The sequence below is a fragment of the Symphalangus syndactylus genome, chromosome X (assembly GCF_028878055.3).
Source record: "Symphalangus syndactylus isolate Jambi chromosome X, NHGRI_mSymSyn1-v2.1_pri, whole genome shotgun sequence".
Taxonomy (NCBI): Eukaryota; Metazoa; Chordata; class Mammalia; order Primates; family Hylobatidae; genus Symphalangus; species Symphalangus syndactylus.
In genome coordinates, this window is record NC_072447.2 from 118,204,508 (window position 1) to 118,223,693 (window position 19,186).

Below are 19,186 nucleotides of genomic sequence, written 5' to 3' on the forward strand. Positions count from 1 at the left end.
TAGTCCTTTAGGTGTGTTAAAATAGGGCTCTCTGGTCAAGAGGGGAAATAATAATGAGTAGAGAAGTAAACTTTCTAGTCAGTGACAATTATTTATTTTTAAAAAAAGTTCCCAAAGTTTCAAATGATGAGGAACTTTTTCTTACGTAGTAACAATCTTCTTTAATTCTTTGCCGACTTTCTAAATCAGTAGTTTTGGAAACATATGTATTTGTAGCAGGAGGAAATCCCCCTGGTTCCAAAGTTGTAAAAACAAGTCCACAGCCTTAGAAACCGGGAAATATTTGGAAACCGTGTTCCGGGGGGCACTGGGGATTTTAATCAAACCTGAGGAATTCACTGTAAATAACTCCTCTTTCCAGGGACAATTTCCATACACCTGAGGAAGAGAAGGGAAAGCAGTGAAAACTCTGGGCTGACTCCCCAGGCCTCGTTAGGCAGGGGTTCCAGAAAACCTCTCTGGCAATGACAGAGCGACAGAAAGCCAGCATGTGCTTGTTTTGAGTTTGCTTCCCCAGTCCTAAAGTGCGCCCTAAATTTCTCCTTACACTAAATTCTCTGGTCTGGTGTTGCCAAAATCTCCAAAGTCCGTCGGACCTTGCAGCGCTCGGCCGAGCCGCAGCCTAGAGAACCTGAAGAGGCAGTACGCGCTGCAAATGCCAAGAAAGCAGAGCCTTTGGTCCCGGCGGAACCCGGTGTCCCGAGCCTCGCCGCGGACCGCTTCGGCTCAGTCTTACAGGCTCCGGGCCGCTGGGCGAGCGCCGCTCAAAGGCGAACGTGCCTGCCTGTTTCTACCCGAACTCCGAAGCCCAGACTTGCTTCAGCAAGCCGCGTGGCTAGCAAACTTTCTCTCTGCTGCTCCGGGAACCTTCCCAACCACCAAGTGGGTTTCACCCCGGTCCCTCTCGGCATTTTTGCCTTTCACAAGGAGAAGGAGAGAACAGCCTTTGGAGCGAAATATATGATAATAAAAACTATTATTATCATCATCCTCATCCTCATAATTGCTATTATCATGGTCAATTTCTCCAAGCCGGTTCCCCCGGGAGCCGGGGAGCGAGAACAGGTTTTGGCGGATGCTAACTTCCACTCTCTGCTCGGCAGATCCATTTTGGCTTAGCAAAAATATCACAGGGATTTATATTTACATTTTTTGAAGTAGTATAAATGTCTCAGCCTCCGACAAAATAAATACAAGTCCCGCCAGAAAAGGCAAGACTAAGCATTCCACATTCATAGCGTAAGGGGACACTTGCGGAGTTTTTAAAGATGAGTGCTTAATTATTTAAAGAGAAGACATACGTTTTCTCTTCCATATTTATAAATTACTGTTCGCTACCAAAGCATTTCTAAAGATGCGAGGGTTGTGCAGTCGGTGGACTTGGCAGCGCTGTCGCAGCCACCTGTGCGGCATCATACAGCAGCATTCAACAGATGCTTCAAGAAAACTGCGATGGGTTTTTGCTTTTCGAAACAGAACTTGGGTGCGGACAGTATGTTCACTGCCAAATTAAATTTCAAATCCTGAATTCAGTGGCGATGGAGGGAATCAGAGGATTCCCAAAATGCCCCTTTTGGAATAGACTGGACAGCTCCTTTCACAAATCTGGAAACAGAGGCACAGAGAGAAATGACTGTGCCTAGGGCATCCAGAATAAGGAAGGGGCCTGACCCTTATCATTGCTTCCACTTCCTTCTCCATCCCTAACTTTTGGGGCTACTGAGGCAAACTTCGGCCTTCAGAATAGCCGGCAGCTCCCACCCCTTTTGCGTTCTGCCGGGTTCGGTCCTCCAAGCCTCTCTCTGTACGGCCTCTCTGTAGCCTCTTCTATACAATCGCTGTGCTGCCGTCCGGTCGTAAGTAGCCAAACCGGAGTCTCGATCTTTTGCTTCGGTACAGCTACCTCCGACTGGCGGGGAGCCAATCTCCACTTTTCCCACCCCAGTCCTCGGTACAGGGCCGCGAAACCTCGGCCGCGACCCGAGACCACCACCCCCGCTCGCCCCTTTGTTCCCTCTTAGGAGAGATCTGCTTCTGTCCCCATTCTCGGTGGGATCATCTCCATTACTCAGCTTGGTTTTGGTGCCTCTGAGGCGTCTTGGCTAAGGCGGCCCCGTTCACCCTTCTCTGCGCTGCTGCCAGGACACCGCAGGCACCTGCCCGGTGGCGCCTGGGAACCTGTGAAAAAGAGCTCTGCCTGACCGGTTGCAGCTCGGCATCCCAGCAGTTGCCAAAAGAGAGCCTTTGTGGTTCACCTCTTGCTGCCTTGACCTTGCATTGACAGCCCCCCTCCCTCCCCCCCAATGACTGCGCAACCGACTGGCTGTGGGCCCAAGGCCCTGTGCCAGAGAGATAGGTTCACCCCCTTGGAAACCCGTAGGAGCTGCCCTCAAGGTGTCTTTCTAATGAGGCCTGTGGGGTCAAGAAAGGAACTAAACTGTGCCTTCCCGGGGCTCAAAGGCCAAGAGCTTTCCTTTCTCCTTTGGGGTTAGGGAAAGGATGGGGAGAGGATGGGAAAGTGGGCCTTATTACAGGGTTGTGGCCTTTGCGCACTTCACCAAATGTTTGACCCTGTGAGTGCCTCAGTTGCTACTGTTGGAGGAATGGGCAAGAGTCAGAACAGAGATCCTTGAAGGGAGTTTCAAAGCTTGACGAAATTTGCAAGACTTGAGAATGCTGTTTGTTGAAATGAAATGTACAGGTGTGTGTGTGTGTATGTGTGTGTGTGTGTGTGCGTGTGTGTGTTTGGGGAGGGGTATGCTGTGAATCTTTGAGGGTACATTCTTGAGAAAGCCTTCCCTCTCCCTCTATCTGGTGCCATGGCTGATCCTGGTTCCCCCTACTCTCTAGGCCTTGTGAATCAGATTAATCATCACCCCCACCCCCATCTCCACCATGGGGTCTCGCGCCCCCTGCCAGCAGGCTCCAGATGCACTAAGAGACCGGTCCAAACAGGCCCGGGGGCCACGTAATGCTGAGTGCTGATTGGCTGCTCTTGGCTCCTCCCCTCATCCCGCTTTTGGCCCAAGAGCGTGGTGCAGATTCACCGGCGCGAGGTAGGCGCTCTGGTGCTTGCCGAGGACGCTTCCTTCCTCAGATGCACCGATCTTCCCGATACTGCCTTTGGAGCGGCTAGATTGCTAGCCTTGGCTGCTCCATTGGCCTGCCTTGCCCCTTACCTGCCGATTGCATATGAACTCTTCTTCTCTCTGTCTGTACATCCTTGTCGTCGGAGTCGTCGAGATCGTCGTGGCGCTCGTGTGATGGCCTTCGTCCGTTTAGAGTAGTGTAGTTAGTTAGGGGCCAACGAAGAAGAAAGAAGACGCGATTAGTGCAGAGATGCTGGAGGTGGTCAGTTACTAAGCTAGAGTAAGATAGCGGAGCGAAAAGAGCCAAACCCAGCTGGGGGGCGCACGGTCGCCCAAAGGAGGTCGACTCGCCGGCGCTTCCTATCGCGCCGAGCTCCCTCCGTTCCTCTCCCTCCGCCGAGGCGCGAGGTTGCGGCGCGCAGCGCAGCGCAGCGCACCGACTGCCGCGGGCTCCGCTGGGCGATTGCAGCCGAGTCCGTTTCTCGTCTAGCTGCCGCCGCGGCGACCGCTGCCTGGTCTTCCTCCCGGACGCTAGTGGTAAGTTGGAGCCCCGGGCGGCATTGCTAGCCGAGACCCCAACGATTTAGGCGGGGGATGGGGTGGGGAGCGGGGACAGGTCCCGGATGGCTGCAGCCTGCAGGACCGCACTGGCCCTGGCGGAGGTTGGGGGGAGGGACTCTGAACGCTCAAATCGCGTGGAGACTGAGTCTCTGGAAGAAGAGAGGAGCTTAGGTTCCACGGAAGGAGCATAGAAGTCTCTAAGGGGATTGGGAGTGGGGGCTCGAGATGAAGGCGCTGGGCGGAGGCGGGGGTCTAGAGAACCTGGCGCGAGGGAAGCCGAGACAGAAACGGAAGGCGGGGGTGGGGTCTCAAGAAGTGAGGAGTGGGAGGAGAGAAAGGAGGGAAACTGAACGCAATGTCGCTGAGGGTCGGGCTGCGGAAGATGCAACTGAGTTGCAGGACCGACTACAATTTTAAGAAATCCGACAGCAGGCAAGTGGGAGGGGGCGCAAGATTTGGGACAGTGTGTGCAGAGGGGGAATCAAGGATGCTTTATTATGTTCTCATTGAAAACGGACCCTAATTTTTCCGGCGGGTCTCAGCGAACATCCGTAACTCTGGGGAGATACACACTGCGGATCTGTGTTTGGTCTAACAGCTGTTAGCTGAATTTGAACAGCGCTGCTGATGGTCACGTAAGCTTAAGAGGAGAGGATAAAGGCATCCAGTGAACCTTTTTTTTAAATAATTAATTAGCTTATCTAAGTCATTTGGTTACAGTTTTATATTTTGAAAAGGATTGCGAAAAAGTCTCCAGCGCTGCCTCTTATTCCTGTACTCAGTTTTACCCGACAAGCAGTCTTTACAGCGTTCCTCGGAATTGCTAAACATGAGAACAGGTTGCCGTTCCTGATGTCACATAAAGTTCGTCATTGCAAAACGTGTCTGTGTGTCTGTTTCTTTTCTGCGCCATGCCCTTTGCCTTTTGCTTCCTGTTGGGTAGTATGCGACTTGAGGTGACAAACACTTGCATTGTGTTTGAGAACCCTGTATTTTAAGCGACAGAGCTCCCCAACTCAAAATTCAGCGAGTGACATTCGGCAGTTAAAAGATTTGGTCTGGAATCACTGCCAGTACCGCGCAGCTTCTTCATTAATATTTACCAGTATAAGTCCCATCCAAGGAACCCTCTGATTGCTGAGCCACTAAGCGCATACTCCCCTTACCACATACCTTTTAGGCAGGCTAACCGAGGGAAGCTCATATATGGTTGAGCTAAGATGATTTGGGGGGCGGGGGGTGAGGAAATGCGGCGCACTGAGTAACCTCTGAGCTCCCCAGTTTGCAGACAATTGAGACCTCACATACACAGTAATGAAAAAAGATATCTGGCTCCAGAGTTTAAATTTTTCATGAAGAAGTTTACGTACATATCAGCCATTCTGCCAATCAAAATATGAGTGCAATAGAAACAAGGTGTTACTGTGTAGCTGGCTACATATGTGTAGAGACGATGACAAAGGCCAACTGACATGCCCCACAGAAAATGATATCTACCGTGATCATTGCATCTCTTTTGCAGTACTGAAATCATACTGAATATTATCTTTTCTGAAGAGTGTAATCTCCTTAGCACCTGGCTGTTCGGGAATCATCTACAAAGCCCCCCATTCCAACCCACAGGTGGGGGGAAATAAATAATTTTGTCCATATTTTGGGGAGGTAGGTTATAGAATATTTAATTATATTTTTCATTCCTTAAATAAATTCTCCTGATCCTCCTGGGGAGGGAAGAAAATATTTGTTTCATCAACATGATTTCTTTCCTAATAGCGTCTATCATCTACAGCAACAAGCCCAACGCAAGTCCTGAAATTCGGAAAGTGGATAAGGCTTGTTGATTGCAATGTCAAGGTAGGATTTGGGGTGCTTTAGCAAAAATGACAGTGTTTTTCTATCTGCATTATCTAGAGAGGGTTATTAACCCTTTCTATGCTTTCTTGAGGGGTTTATCTCCATCTAGAGGTGTCATGGATGACAGTGATGACTTTTTCAGATAACGTAACAGGCTTTTGTGCAATATGAATTCACCGGAAGAGAGGTGAGAACTGATATTTCTGGGAACGTCCTGGATGCCAGACATGGATCCAGGACCATTACATATATATACACATATATATTATATTATTTCATATAGTCTTCATAGCAAGTCTATGAATGACGAAGATATTATTATCCTCCACTTTATTGGTGCCATTAGATTTTTCCCCTCAATTTCTCAAGGTATTCTTGAAAGTTAATTTAAGGCAAGAGAATAGGAAATATTTATTTGTGCTTCCAAGTCTACTTGGGAAGAGCAATAAAAGTAAAATCTAAAAAGCCTAACATTCTAATGGATTCGTCCAACATTATAATTGAGTCAAGCCTCAATAATTTTACTGTTCCATGTATTTCCTTCAAGGAAACGTCATCCCTTTCCAGCTAAGGGAAACACAAAAATTAAAACAAAATTTGGGGGACAGATTGTAGTAGCCAACATTAAATATCCTCAGCTATTCTTATTAAATTGTTCAAGGCCTGAGATTGAAGGAGGTTGCAGTTTGCTGAGCCTGCTGAAAGATAATTAATTCCCAGGTTTTAATGGCTCCTGAAGCTCCAGACTATTTGTCCAGTATTATTAAGGAGCATCTTACCACCTCACTTTCATAGCAATGGAATACCTAACAAAAGGATGATGTACGTGTACTGAGTTTATTTTAGTAAAGCATCTGATACAGCTTAGTGTTGTCTAGTGGAAGAACTGCTAAATTATGTTCCTCTAGCTGCCTGGTAGCCATGAACAAACTAGGAAAATTTCATCATAAATTGAAGTTAATAATATATTATTGTGATATTTTATGTCGGTATCATATATAACCCCACCTGATTGTTGTGAAACAGATGGGTATTAAGCACTTTGAAAATTTTAAATTATTGCACTAAGCAACATTTGTTATTTATTTGTTAGCATTCTAGGCTACCTATGTCATTTCATCTACATATTGTACTGTTGAACCTCAAAAAGAAATCACCAATCTCCAGTCTAATGTGTGCTCAAGTTATGGATCTCTCCAACACTGCCATTCTTCAAGACCTTTTAAGAAGGCTTTTTCATATACTGAGAACATTGCTGCAAAACAGTCTAGTCATCTCCATTCCAGACAAATAACATTGAAAACAACCAAGTGGTTAAGTTGCATCATAATTTGGCAAGTCATTAGCAGATTTAATACTGATGCTCACCTGCAACAACTCTTTGCCAATCACTTCTGACATTTTAATGCACAAACAACATAGTGAAATCAGGATTTCAAATAAGATCTACATAAGATGGAATTTTAATTTGTTTTTGTCTCCTTCTACCCGGCATCTCTACTTCAACCTCGCTATTCATTCCTCCTCTGAACTGTGGCTAAGACAGTGTCATCTACAGTTTCCTAAAATACTTGCTTATTACAGCATTGTACATATAGATGGCATTTGATACAGTCATTCTTCTTAATTATGGTTAACTTTATGCATAGATGACCACTTACATGGCCTAATTTGAGATGCACTAGAAAGGCCTTCTGGTCCCTAAACTAGTAGCCTTCGTGGTTTTCCATATAACTTGAAATTCTACATTCAGGAATTTCCCTCTTTCATCTTAGTCATTGTCTCCTTTAAATACAAGTACACCTTTGGGTAACATACTGTTGTTATTATTACCTATTAAGAACTATGCATACATTTATTGAAAGCTATTAGCCTTTAGAACTGCATTGTCCAGTGCAACAGCCACCAGTCATATGTGGGTATTTAAATTCAGAGTTGAATTAGCATTAATGGCAAGGTGTGGGGTTGAGCTCAATGTAAAAATAAAAAGTGAAAACTGAACACCACTGAAACCAAAGATAATGTCAACTAATATCTAGACAAGGATAGCAATGAATGAATTGGCTAGGGTTTCTTTTACTTTTTCATAAAACATGATGTCTTCTTTAAACTAATCAGTAAACACTTATGAATAAATGTCAGTGTTCAAATCTTTTGCAAGTGTATTTTAAACTTACGTATCTCCCATTTTATCTCAGTAATCAAGACTCACTGAATACTCTTCAATTATAGCTTCCTGTAATCAAAGTAGTAAGACTTGCCCAAGTTAGCAAGTAATTATTCTTCAGAGGAGAGGTATAAAAGATGATAAGAGTGGCCACTATTTATTGACATTTACCATGCACTACACAGTTCTAAAAGGTTCACAGGTATACAATCATATAAGCCTGATGACTACCCCATGAGAAGGTACTACTATTATCCAGTTTGCAGTTAGGGAAACTGAGGCATACAAAGAGGTTAATGTGTTCAAACTGAATTAACAAAACCAAACTTGAAACCAGGCAGTTTTATTCCAGAGGCCATGCTGTTAAACAACAAACTATTGCCTCTGTTTAGAAATTGGCTAATTTTTCTTTCATACTGTAACAACCAGTCTTTTAACAGAACAAATTTGCATGTAAATGTGAGGATATTAATGGACAATGTCCATTAATCCTCGATATGCTGCTTGGCAAGGCAATGAGATAGACATGCAACATTTCATCTAGAGATTCACCTACCAATAAAGAAGTAGAGCAAATGAGAATGTACTGTTAATGCTGAGAGACTGAGGGACAAGAAGCTGAGTGAAGCTCAGGGGAGTTACAGAGATAATACAAAGACAGAAATGAAGTCAGGGAAATGATGCTATTGTATATAGAGATGACTGGACAGGCAGATGTTACTACTGTGAGTTGGAACCACAGGTTTCTACTACATGCAACACCACAACAAAGGCCATTCATATTTGGTCATTTATATAATGTTGCCTACTTGAAATTCAAGCAGTAAAATAGAAGCTCTGAAGGCCTAAGACCGAGTGACAGCAGGATCAGTAAAAATCATTTATCTCTTTCTGTGCTGATAGCGCTCCCGCAAACATGGTGAACGTTCCTAAAAGTCACAAGACTTTCTTTAAGATGTGTGGCTAGCACCAACTCCACAAAATGACACAGTACAAGAAGGGCAAAGATTCTTTGTATGCCCAGGGAAAGCAGCATTATGACAGGCAGCACAGTGAATATGGTGGGCAGACTAAGCCGATTTTTCAGAAAAAAGCTAAAACTACAAAGAAGATTGTGCTAAGGCTTGAGTGCACTGAGCCCAACTGCAGATCTAAGAGAATGCTGCTATTAAAAGATGCAAGCATTTTGAACTGGGAAGAGATAAGAAGAGAAAGGTCCAAGTGATCCAGTTCTAAGTGTCATCTTTTGTTTTATTATGAAGACAATAAAATCTTGAGTTTGTGTTAAAAATTATTTATCATATATCAGGAAGGTTTCAAGTCTTGTCTGATCCCATTTGCCATGTATTTCCTTTTCATACTAGAGTCAGGAAAGGTAATTTGATAGCTATGACTTGGAAAATAGGTGCTATAAAAAGTAACTGCCAGTTTTTTAGTTTACTGATCTGAGCCCAGGTAGAAAAACCATATCTGAGTACAATACTTAGGCTAAAGTTATTTCAGGGTAGAAAGACCATACTTGGAAAAATTCTAAGTATGATTAAAGTCTTTTTAAAAGTAGGTTTTTAAAAATTCAAAAACCAAACCAATTACTTCCATTTATTACTTCCATTTTAAATTGACAAAAAACCTGATCCGTGATTAAAAAAGAATTTATTGCTAGAAAGATTGGAGAAGTCCAGTACTGTGGTATGTAGCTTTCTCTCCCAAACCTATCTATATTCTGTCTGTTCTTCAAGGTCCATTTCAAGCCCCACCTCTTGCAGGAAGCTTTTGTTGACTAGCCCACATATATGATAAGTGCCTTGCCCATAGTAGGTAATCAATTAACATATCTTGATTGATTGTATTGTATTCCAATGGTTAAAGTAAAGGGAAAGAAGATGAAGGAAGAGCTAAAATAGAATTTTTAGCACATCTGCACAATAATATTCAAGAATTCAAGACATCTAACAGAATAACAATTTCCCCTGAAATGAATTCAGATAATTTCTCTGAACATATTTTAGTGCAATAAAAATATTATAAATCTTCTTAAATTAGTTTAGCTAAAGCTTAGCCCTACTACACTGTTTTATTTTCCATTTCACAGTGAAAGACACCATTATACATACATATATGAGAGAGAGACCATTTCATTGACCACATGCATGGCTATAGAATTCTCTTTTTATTAGCGAACTGAGTTCTGCACGCATTTTGCAGTATGGGTTGATGGCTCAGAAAGAAGAGCAAGTTTTCTTTTTAAAATAACTATTCCTAAATGCCTTTGCAGCAAATAAACTTGTAAATAAAAGCTTTATTTCCTTACTTTTTATAATGTTAAAGGAAATCAGACATTAGTATTAATGAATTGCCCTGAGTGATCACATCATGAATCTATTAGTTTTTTTTTAATCTTAGATTAAACAGTTAATTTAATGCTTTGTGGCTTGTAGGTAGATTGTTCTAGCATTTTGGTTGGTCAATGACTCCCAGAGGTCTAACAGGCCCATATCTTTTATTTTTAAATGTAATGTTAGTCTAAAATAGATTCAGAAAGCAGTTGATTACTTCATTCTTGAAGGAAGTAAAACAAGAAAGATCTGGTGTCTCTCCAACAAATATTTTTTGAAACTTCATTTTGAAAAAGCAGAAATGAGCTAGTTTCTCAATAGATTTATTTATTTAGTTATTTCATCATACCTCTATATCTATTTTTAAAATCACTATGTAAATGGAAAAGAACTTGTATGGTAGAATTATGCGCCCAAATGACTATTCATTGATAACAATGACTTGCTCTCCAAAGTGTTATTTAAGTTAGTAAGGGCAGATTCTTTAGTTTGGAGGATTATTACCCACCTCTCATTGGGTAACTGTCTGTGTCAAATTTTCCTGCTTCTACTACCAAACCTCAGCCAATTTCCTAAATTTCGTGTAAGTAAATCTATAAAATTCACTGTCCATATTTATCTGCCAAATTAGTGAACTGTAAGATGAAGATGAATAAAGAAAAGCCTGTAAGAATTATGGAATTTCAGCAATGGCTTAGTTGAAATTCAGCAAGGGAATTTCAGTTGAGGGCTTAATGTACATTTAACACTTTGTTGGGTGCTAGTGAGGTGAAAAACATATTCTACAATACTTCCCTAAAGAAACAAATAAGTACTGTTAGACAGTAAAGGCAATTCAATGTAATAATGTAGTTTTGCAAGTTATGGTATAGGCGACATTGATTTCTCTCTTTCCTACTCTCTCACTCAAGATGAATGAAGAAAAAATGGTCCAGTCATTTGCTTAACTTAGGCCTCAGTTTCCACAACTCCAAAATTAGAGCCTTATACTAGGTAATCTTTCTGTAAGGATCCTTCAAACTAACCTCTTTGTTATAAACAGATACAGAATACAGAAACCACTGAGGTTATATGACTTACTTCCCTAAGGTTACAAATATAGAGTCACAAATTGTATAACATATAGAATGGGGAAGAGAACATGGAGAAAACTCCCACAAATTTTATTAGGTTGGTTCAAAAGTAATTGTAGTTTTCACCATTGTGGTTTTCACCACAATTACTTTTGCACCAAACTAATTCAGAATTTAAAAGTGAAAAACATTTGAATGCTGAGAAGATAATACATTGTTATAAAGTAATTTGAATTTTTACCATAGATTTGTACTTTACTTTGGGTAAGTGCCATTTTCAGAAGGGCAGCCAAATTTGTACAAACATAGTGGATATTCTGAGTCTCTTTATTGAGAATGAAGCAACAAGATCAAATAAATGTTCATTTATTTCTCTAGTATAATACAGAATACATTTATCACAACACTTATAGAGTGAGAAATTATTAAAAAAACACTCTATCCCTTCAACCAGATTTCTTTAATTTCTCATGATAATTGAAATAATGCTTTTCCTACCTACCTTGGATTCATTCGTGGATAACTTTTCTTAATTATTCCCCATTTCAGTCCATTAATACAGCTTCAGAATTATTTCTGAAAAATGTTGTTCAAATGTGCCACCTTTTAAATTCCATTGTGATTATAGACTCTTAGGGTTAGTACTTGAAAGCTCACCTCAGACAACTCCCTATCTCATGTTTGAACTCTGCACATCTCCCACTCTCTTTACAATGGCACCAAATAATGCTGCCCAACTCCTGGGCAGAGCATAGATAAGGCTAAAAGTTGTCAGCTACCAAAGTAGCTGCTGAATATCAGAATGAAACCCAGGGACTCAAAAGTGGGTTATGAAGTGATGAGCTTCAGCTAACAGGGAACATTAGGAAATGACTGCAGACAAATCCTCATGCTTAATTCAGAGAAAGATGTACGGTTTGATTGGAGGGGGTGAGGAAGAATGTCATGCAGACTATAAAGCCAAGAAGCAATGCTTAGAATGCAAATGGGTTACAATTTTGTGTGTGCACTGTAAAAAGACTACTGGCCATATTTTAAAAAGTCATTTAGGTTACACTCACATACGTAAGAACACCAGAATTTCCATTTTAAATTTTAAGAAAATAGACATAATTGTTTGCACCTCTTACATGGCACTCAGCACATTGTATTACATTGTTTTTTCCTTAGATACGGAGTCTTGCTATGTTGCCAAAGCTGACCTTGAACTCCTGGGCTCAAGCGAACCTACTGCCTCAGCCTCCTGAGTAGCTGGGACTACAGGTGCATGCCACCGCACCCGGCTTCTATTGCATTTTATTTTTGTTATTTGGTTTTTAACTTATACTTTAGAGGCAGGCCTGGTGTTAAAGGTTTTACATGCATCACGTCACTTTTAAATTTGAGTCTTATCTTTCCTACTGGATTATAAATTCACATGGAACAAAGATTATAATTTATTCATGTTTATACTCCCCAGCTACCGTTTGCATATATCATTATATATTGTGGCTTCTCTCAATATGTATTTGCTGAATAATTAATATACAAAAAGACACAAGCACTGTGGGAAAGGTATTTATAGTGCAAATTTGGAGTTAAATGACCTAAGTTCTAGTCTTTTATAAGCCTCTATATCCTCCTCCGTGAAAAGAGAAAATCAGACTGGTTGGTTACTGAGATCATTTCAAATGCTACAATTTTAAGAAAATATCAACAGTTTCTAGTTCTGAAAATCTACTTCAAATAATAATACTCAGGTAGTTGATTTTATGCCCTAGAAGATTAATGGTTTTGACTCTTCAGCTACTTAAGTAATTCTTATAAAATCTCAAGTCAGTATTCACTTCGGGTCTCTAACTTGTCATTTTCCATTCACTCCAGTGCCCTACATTTGAAATGATTCATGTCTTAAAGATTTCTGAGTGACTGAAAACATCTCTTCTTTTTGTCTTTTGTTATTTAAAGTAAATTTATCTTTGGCTATTAATAATAAAGTAAACATTCATTTTAGGTGATTTATAATAAATTAAACTGTGCAGCTACAAACTACACAAAAGAAGTAACTTAACTATGTGATAGGACAGATAACACTCTCCTGCATTTTCAGAAACGATTAAGCCATATCTTATAGTTAATCTAACATATAAAAAAAGAACTTCCTTAGGATATAGAAATGTTACTGAAAATAATTATCATTTTTTTTTCTCAATAGGATTTCTAGAAGATTTCTAGACATCTTGAATGGTGAATCAAACCATAATAGATATTTCACTTTTGGGGAGAAGAGAGATGGGTGTAAAACAGTTTTCAGTATTAAAATGTTTAATAAATATATAGAAATTGAAAAAGAAGTAAAGGTTAAATGGATCAAAATGCTTTGGCAAAAGGCATTTTGACATGTAAGCAATTCATAAATGTAAACAATTCCAGTTATTCATATTGTCAACCTTTGAACATAGATAATTCTTTTACCCATAGTAAAGAACATTGGACATACTTGTGTTTTCTAGTTCGAAAGTTTTCTTTCTTTTAATTCCTATAGCTCTAAGGGCTTCAGAAAGAGAGATTACAAATAACATGTAGAGAACTCCAAATTTCTTGATCTTACTACAGATTCACTAATGCAGATATGTTTTTTTGAGATTCATCCCAATATCTACTTTCCATTCTCTTTTAACTCTTTTTATATTTTCTATCATGTATTTTTAAAATTTTCTTCATTTCCTATTGTAGACTTTTTCAGCCTAAGAGCAATTCTTATATTCTCTTTCCTGTTTTCTCCTGCCTAATTTTTTATCTTATTTTCTAACAAAGGCAACATATAGCTGAAAGGGTTTAATAATACAGTCACAGAATATCCTTATTATTAATATATCTACTTTTTACACCATAATACAAATTTCCTTTGTAGATATTTTAGAGATTGTATATATTTTTCTCATATATCCCTTCATTTGATTTTCAACATAACTTCGAATTATTTAGGGCCAGTATTACTACATTGATTACACAAATGAGAAAACGAAGGGTAAGAAAGATTAAATTACTTATGTAAAGTCACACAATTAATTCTACAGCCAGATTCAAACAAACCCATGAGTTCTCATTCAAAATTCCATTCTTTTTATTTTTTTGAGACAGGGTCTCACTCTGTCACTCAGGCTGGAGTGCAGTCATGCGATCATAGCTCACTGCAACCCTGAACTCCTGGGCTCAAGCGATTCTCTCACCTCAGCCTCTCGAATAGCTGGAACTGTAGGTGTGTGCCACCATGCCCAGGTTGTTGTTGTTGTTGTTGTTGTTGTTTTGTAGAAATGAGGGTCTTGTTATGTTGCCCAGGCTGGTCTCGCACTCCTGGTCTCAATCATCCCGCCTCTGCCTCCCAAAGTGCTGGGATTGCAAGTGCGAACCACCATGCTCGGCCCTAAAATTTCATTCTATTTCCAGTACTTTCCCCTCTCTTCATGTCGTGGATATTTAGTTCTGGAGAACTTTAGATGCTCAGAAATAAATGATACAATTAGGAAGTTAGATCTAGATATAGATATGTGTATGTATATTTGTATATATATATATAGAGAGAGTCATATTACTCCGAGATGTTTAAAAAGCATGATAAATACTTGGTTTTCTACAAAGAATCAGACACTCATTTGCATGTGGTCAAGATTTAAATAAACATAGACTGACTAATGAGCAATATGACAGATTAAAACATAAAAAAAATCCCAAATCATTTTCTGCAGAATATATTGGAAGTCTAGCTATCTATATGGTTGCACTTTAGCCAAACAAAGTTTCCTTAAAGTAAATCAAGCCTTGATTGAGTTCTGCTTCAAATTTTTCAAAAGAGTGCTTCAACTTATTATGACTTCACTCTTACTTTTATGACTATTAGCCCTATCCCTTTCACATTTCCTGTAATAGCCAGAGCCCAGATAACAGAGGGTAACTTCTGCATTTAAAAATAATCATTTTCCAATACTTGTATTTAAGGAAAACATTTCTACCTTACCCACACACATGGCATATTTTTAAAATACAGAAGCACTGATAAACAATTAAACATTGTATACCTTGGATTTAAACATTTAAAATATACTGTGCAAGTGGATAAGGTAGCAATGTTTGCTTTAAATACAAGTATTGGAAAAACAATTTTTAAGAGAAAATTTTAATTAGTATAAAGATTGATGAAATAATCGAATAATATTATCCCAAAGTTAGCTTCCAGTGGAGAATTTTAAATGGGAGTTCATTAATATCTTGCTGAATATCAGTAATGTAAATGCTGAGTTTATGGTTTAGCTTCATGATTAGAAATTGTCTTATTCCTTTATTATATTTTTAGACTGAATTGGATATAGGCTATTACCTTATAAAGGGTTCCAAAGAAAACAAATTCTGGACAAACATTCATCTAGATGCCTTTAATTATATTTCATATGATCATTTTGCCCCTGCACTAGAACATTTATTTTTTGAGGAGTATTCAGTTTCCTCTATTTATATTCAGAACTCCTTTGAGTCTTTGGGAGTGATCCCAAATGGCAGGAAGAAGAAAAAGAAAAGTTATTTATAGCTTGTTCATGACTTTTATCAGTGTTCCATTTTGATTTCCAATTACTTTCCCCTGGAAAATATGTCTAGATACCTTATCACTATCTTTAATGAATCTAAAGCTGTACCATTTGTGTTGCTATAAAATAATTTCAAAAGAATTATTCAAACTTTTGTCCTCAGTCAGATCTTAACTTGTGGTACTCCAGCTTGCTCTTGATCTGTCTGAGTAATCTTGTAGATTTCTATCACATCATCATCATCATTTAAGAAATATTTTTTGTGTCATGTGTGGTGGCTCACTCCTGTAATTCCAGCACTTTGGGAGGCCAAGGTGGGCAGATCACATGAGGCCAGGAGTTCGAGACCAGCCTGGCCTACATGGCGAAACCCCATCTTTACTAAAAATACAAAAATTATCCAGGTGTGGTTGTGTGTGCCTGTTATCCCAGCTACTTGGGAGGCTGAGGCAGGAGAATCGCTTGAACCCAGGAGGCAGAGGTTGCAGTGAGCCGAGATCGTGCCATTGCACTCCAGCCTGGGTGACAGAGCAAGATTTCATCTCCAAAAAAAAAAAAAAAAAAAAGAAAGAAAGAAAAGAAAAAGAAAAAAAAGCAAAGCAATATTTTTTGAAGCTAAATTATACCCGACATTGTAAAAAACACATGTTAGAGAACATAACACTTGTTCTTAGAGTCACAAAACTGTCAAGGGAGGATTTAGCAAACATTTTATGGTTCCTACCACTGAGAAATTTATCTTTTATTTGGGAAGATAAACTGTATTGGCATGCAACAAAAATCAAGACATTATATAGTGAAGGACTAAATTATGTACCACATAAAAATGAAGGAAAAGAAATAACTAAGGGAATTTTATTGGCGTAGTTAGGAAATGAATTGGAGCTTGAGGACAAGTAGGGTTTGAATTGACACAGAAGGACAATATTCCAAAGGGCCATAGGATATTCATGTTTCACGGTATGAGAAGAGGTAAATTAGGAACTAGTTAGTGGGGGTGAGGGTCACCTCTAATCTGAATATGTTTAAAACAATGGTGAGACATGCACCATCAGATGTTCTCTGGAGAACTGAAAATGTGATACTGGATCTCTGGAGATAGGTCAGCCCTGGAGATCAAAGAATTTCTAACAATCCATGCTACATTAGTTTAGCTAAATTTCAAAATTGTACAAAAAAGAGAAGGTTGTAGAGAGAAAAGAGAAGAATGGAAGTCCGAAAATGAAGCATTCATTATTTAAAGTTTTGGGTAATATTTAAGATTGATATTTACCTGGGAATATTAATAATGAAACTTTTCTCAGGTTTTTCCCCAACTTTAGACATTGTTACATTCAATAATTGTTAAGATTCTGCTCTGGGCAAGACATTTGACTGAGTACTTCAGGGCTTCCCAGAAGAGGAAACAATACTTAATTCTGATCTTTACTAGTTTGAAGTCTAGTCAGTAGCTGGAGATCAAATATATGAGCTCTACACGAAGGATTTGGCAGCAAAGGTTACTGTCAAATTCAGAGAAGATTGTAGGAGCACAGTAGACAGAAAAGAGATTGCATGGGATGAAAATAGTGATACAAAAACCTCTTTACCCCAAAGCCCAAAGAAGAAATATAAATTTGGATCAACTCTTTTGGGTGCCATTTTCACTATCACCTAAACATACAGTGGCCAAACCTCTTTTTGACTGACTCACAGAGATTTTCGGATGGATAAGACTTTTGTTTAACAACAAAAAAAGCCTCCATGAGTCTGGAGTCGTTCATATTCAGTCCTGTTGCTTTTATTCCCTTAACTTAATAAAAATAAGTAAATCAGCAAACAGGAGTTGAGTGCCTTTTGTGTGTTTAGCAATGGATTAGATTATTTGAATGATGCCAATAGAAATATGTAAGGTCCCTTATATAGTTAGGAGTCATATGAATTACTTGTTATCAGCAAGCCCTTAGAAACCTGAATTATACCTTGGTTTAAGTTACAAGTAAGTAATGAGCTGTAGATAGACTTTCAGTTAAAATTAATAGTCCGAATACCACATGACTGTTAGTTCTCAATGCCAAAAAGTCATCCATTTTATGAGATTATTTTTAGGAATACCAGCAAAGTACTTTATAATTCCTAAACGCATGGATGACCTTGTGAAAGCAATAACACATTAAATACTAAGCACTCTAATAAAGCAAGTAGAACTAAAGCATATTGATCACATTTGTAAGTGACTTAATATTGCCTATTATTATTAAATTATTGTATATTATTAAAGATGAACAAATTAAGACTTAGAGAGGGTTCTTGATTTGCTTCAAGCCATACAGCTCATTATTGGCAAAACTGCAGAGAGAACTTAAATTTCCTAACTCTGAAATCAGGTTCTTTTCCGCCATGGTTCACTGCCTCTTGAAGGCCTATGTAGCATATTAAATGAAAGCCTTTAAAAATTTGACTACATCATACTGTCCTTGAGAATCATGTCATGCTTAATAAATTCAAAATGAACAGTAAGTACATTTGCATTTTTGGCTTCAAAAATTAGAAAGTTAATACAAGTATGTGAATACTTTCAAAATTATGACTTTTATTCTTACTAACATATAGGTAGAAGATATATATGTGTGTGTGTTATATAATATCCGTATGTTTCACAGTGAGAGAGAAACATGTAAAGACAAATAAGAGTATTTTTTGAAGTTTAAGTTAGACGACTGACCGGTTGACAGGCCATGTGCTCTTATTTATGTTAGCCTTTATTTCTTAATTTATTTGAGCAACCGGAGTCTGAAAGAGCTCAAGGCTGGATGCTTCCTTTCTATAAATTACATCTCTTAAAATGTACAAATGCAAGCATGAGTCACTAGCTACAGAATTCCAGCTTTAATCCATTCTGTCATTTTTATAAGGAAACCAGTGACCTTCATGTGGTTTTTAAGGACAATGTCTCTGTGAACTACAGACTATGTGAAAGATGAAATCATAACATGAACAATCAAACAAGCTCAATGGCATGATCTAAAAGGTAAAAAATAAAGTGCATTTTGTAGATTGAAATCTGCTTACCTCTGTGATTATTTATCCATGATTCATTTGCATGTGTGCCTTGCATATATTGTATTGATTTGAAATTAAATTGAAACATTCACATATGCTACAATCACATTTTAAATAGTTAACTTTCATTGAGGTGTGCACAAAGGAATGGTGATGAGAAGAAAGTACATAGCCCACAGCAATCCTGAATGTAAGTTTTGATAGGTAGTTTGAATTTACTATTTACTCAAACTTATGTCAGTAATGTTTAAACTATAGTATTACTGAAGTTGTTATTTATATATACCATTCCATCTAGTAAATATAGAGCAGAATCTCGGAGATAGGAGGAAGTTCAAGAAAGAAATCATGGACACTTCTAATGAAAAGGAAAAAGAAAGGGAAAGGAATCAACAAATATTGAGCCCTGACCATATCCTACTCAGTGCATTTTGCAAAGTACGTATATTATCTCATGTAATTCTCACAACAACTGTAAGAAAAAGGAAACGGAAAGAGAGAC

General features: G+C 38.8%; 1 protein-coding gene and 1 pseudogene across 1 annotated transcript in view; both read left to right on the forward strand.

Moving 5' to 3' along the window:
- Positions 1-3,053: 3,053 nt before the first annotated feature.
- Positions 3,054-19,186, forward strand: part of HTR2C (5-hydroxytryptamine receptor 2C) — a 329,139-nt gene continuing 313,006 nt past the window's right edge. Inside the window, exon 1 of the mRNA XM_055268258.2 lies at positions 3,054-3,626. The gene's annotated coding sequence lies outside the window, so the exon portion shown is untranslated. The remainder of the gene's footprint in view (positions 3,627-19,186) is intronic.
- Positions 8,588-8,916, forward strand: LOC129475855 (large ribosomal subunit protein eL42-like; annotated as a pseudogene).